Genomic DNA, 3,331 nt, shown 5'->3' with positions numbered 1-3,331 from the left:
TTCTGCCCCGGGGACGACAGCCAGGGCGTCCTTCCTGGAGCGGGGACCAGGAACGACCTCCCCGAAGGGCCAGTAGATGGCGCGCCCCCGTGTGGCGGTGAGAAGCAGCCGCAGGCGCATACAGGAGACCTCTGGTTGCCCTGGCTGCGGGGCCAAGGGAGGCGGAGAGGTCACAGCCGTTTCTGGGCTGCGAAAGCTCCAGGGGTTGGAGGCAGTTTGAAGGGAGGACCCCGAACAATTGTCCTTTGAGGGCGAGGAGGGCAGGGCCAGGTCCTGAACTGCTGAGGCCACAGTCTGTGTCCCCTATGAGGCAGGCCTGGAGCAGCCGCAGGATACAAGTGGGAGCGGGAGCCTATCCAGCAGAACTAATGAGATGAGTGGGTGTTCGTTAATAGTCTCTGCTGCATAGGTCAACACCAGTGACTTCTGGATCAATGTGACCATGGCTCAATCTGGCATTTCTGTCAACAGAGCGCGCCTGTCCCTGCTGGGGCGTCAACAGTGTCCCCTCCCCTCCCCCTAGCCGGCTCATCCGATCCTCTCAGCGATCCTGTGATCGGGTGGGTAATAATGAGCCTGGCTGGCTGCACAGCGAGCTACCAGCAGGGGGCGCCGCTGGGAAGCACCTGGCCAATCACCTGGCTCTCCTCTGCCCCCACCCCTCTCCGTCTAGAGGGGTGGGGAACCTCTGGCCCTCCAGGAAATCATTTGGTCACATGTGACTATCACGCACTTGAAGCATAAGTAGTCCAAACTGAGACGGGCTGTGTGTGTAAAACACACGCCGGATCCCATCAGTTTAATACAAAAGGAATGTCAATCTCATTGATATTTTTATATTGGTTACCTGTTAAAATGATAATTTCTGAATATGTGGGGTGAAATGAAATTATTATTAAAATCCATGTCACCTGTTTCTTTTCACTGTTATAACAGGGCTACCAGAAAATCTGAAATGACCTATGTGGCTCACATTACATTTCTGTTGGACAGCAGTGGCATAGGCAATGGTTCTCAAAGTGTGGCCCCTAGGCACGCACATCAGCATCACCCAGTGTCACCATGCAAATTCTCAGGCCCACCAACACTTACGGAGTCAAAAACTTTGATAGGACTCGGCAATTTGTGTTTTAACCAGCCCTGCCGGTGATTCTGCTTAAATTTGAGAATCACCAATTTGACCCAATGATCCCACTTCTAGGAATACTGTATTCCAATGGCATAAATGTACCACAGCTTTCTTAGCCACTCATCTCCTGATGGGCATTCGGGCTGTTTCCAGATCTTAGCTACTGTAAATTGTGCTGCTATGAATGTAGGGGTGCCTACATTCTTTCTGATTGGTGTTTCGGGGTTCTTAGGATATACAGGCAGTCCTCAGGTTATGTTGGACTCGATGTACATCGTTTCGTGGTTACGTCGCCATCTCCCATTTATTTATAAAAAACACAAGTAAAGGTCAGGAATTGTTATCTTTTAATTTTTTTTTTTTACTGTTTCCCTTCATTACTGCTGTATATGTGCTCCATGTGAGTGACGTAGGTGCTTATGTAGGTGGGTTCCAACTTAGGGCGAAAATCGTGTTACTTCGCACCATAGGGACGGATCTCCGACGTAACCCGAGGACCTACTGTATATCATTTTATTAACCAATGTCACCCTAATAAATTCAACACAAAATGTTAAAATTTGTATTAAGAAAAAGATGAGGATTAAATGAGTGAATAATAGGAGCAGTGCCTAGCATGTAGTAAGTGCTCAAAAGGTGTCAGCCGTCCACCCTGACCACGGGTGGCCTTGGCCCTGGCTCGGGCCAGGCCTGTGGAGTGTGCACTATTCAGGAGCAGTGATTCTGTTGTCAACGTCCTTCCCAGGAGTCTGCAGCCCAAGCCTTGTTTGGAGCCTGGGGGAGGGGAGCACCCTGCCCAGAGGACTGGCAGGCTGAGGCCAGCGCTGTCCAGAGGCGTGGAGAAGCCTGGACTGCCCCAGTTACCCCAGCAACAGCAGTGATGCCCAAGGCCCCAGCTGAGGGCTGGACCACTCCCCTCCACCACCTGGGAAGGTGCCAAGGAGCCCACATGGAGGCCCAGACTGTCGGTGCTGAGATGCTCCCCATCATTCTGCCCCGCCTCCCAGGCCCCACCTTGTGGCCTCCCAGCCTCCAGGCTGTGAAATGAAGAGGGGAGCTGGGCAGCATGGGGAGGGGCACGGAGGAGCCCAGGAAGAGGAGGCAGAGGCTGCTGCAACCTACCCTCTGACGCTGGGTCAGAGGGACCAAGAGCTCTGTCCCTCTGATGGGCAGGTCAGGCTGCTGCCTGCTCTGAGAGCCTGGAGGGCCACCCCACCTTCCCGGGCTCTGGTCTCGGCTCGGCCTTCACAGCCACAGGCCCTCACAGCCTTCAGGACTGTGCTCCCCTCTGCACAGTGAGGGGTCTGGCTGGATGGAGGGTGGGGAGGCACCAAGCCGCACCTTTCTGGGCACAGCCCACGTTCTTGGGAGTGAGGTGGTGAGGGTGCCGGCAGGCCCTGGGGCTAGGCTGCTTGGGTTCAAGTTTGGTTTCTTCCCTCCCTGCCAGGGTGCCCCCATTTAAGATATTTAGCCTCTGTGCACCTTCGTTGCTGTGCAGTCTCGCAGCGGTGACCAGCACAGAGGTGACACGCTGTGGCGGGGCTAATGGAGGTTTCCACCAGGGGCTCAACGGGACCCGACAGGCCGCGAGGGCCGGGGCCCAGGACACCCTGCTCAGGGCAGAGGTAGAAGTCGGAGAGGTGGCCCTGCAGCCCAGACTCTACACTCGGAGCCGGTTCCTTGGCCACCACACGGCCCCTAGTGCCCACTCCACGCTCACTGCCCAGTGACCATCTGCTTATGTCCCTGACCCCCATCAGAGGCTGGCCCGGCCGTACCTGACGCCCCTCCACAGGCCTGGCACGAGCCAGGGCCAAGGCCATCCGTGGTCACAGAGACTCAGAGAGAGGCTGCAGGCTCGGCCCCCACCCCAACTCCCAGGCAGGCGGGGGGCAGAGAGAAGAGGCAGGAAGGGGTTGTAAACAGTCACATGTCGGCACAGCCCCTGGAGACAAAGCATCAGTAGTCTCACTGGGCCCCAGCCCCAGTTGCCCCTCGTGGGGCTGGCGGGAAGGGAGGGTTCACTGAGCAGGGCTGGGTTTGGAGATCACACAGGTGGCCCACAGGCCCGGAAGGTGAGCGGAGAAGCCTGGAGTCCCCCACTCACCTGGGACCTGGACCTGGGAGTGGCTGGGGGCTACTGTCCTGAGGAGCAGGGCAGAGTCAAGCCTTAGGGATGGGTGTCCCAGTACACACAACCCT

This window comes from Myotis yumanensis, unplaced genomic scaffold (genome assembly GCF_028538775.1).
Source record: "Myotis yumanensis isolate MYYU_CA2020_CCGP unplaced genomic scaffold, mMyoYum1.0.hap1 SCAF_1, whole genome shotgun sequence".
Lineage (NCBI taxonomy): Eukaryota > Metazoa > Chordata > Mammalia > Chiroptera > Vespertilionidae > Myotis > Myotis yumanensis.
Note: the sequence above shows the minus strand (reverse complement) of the source record.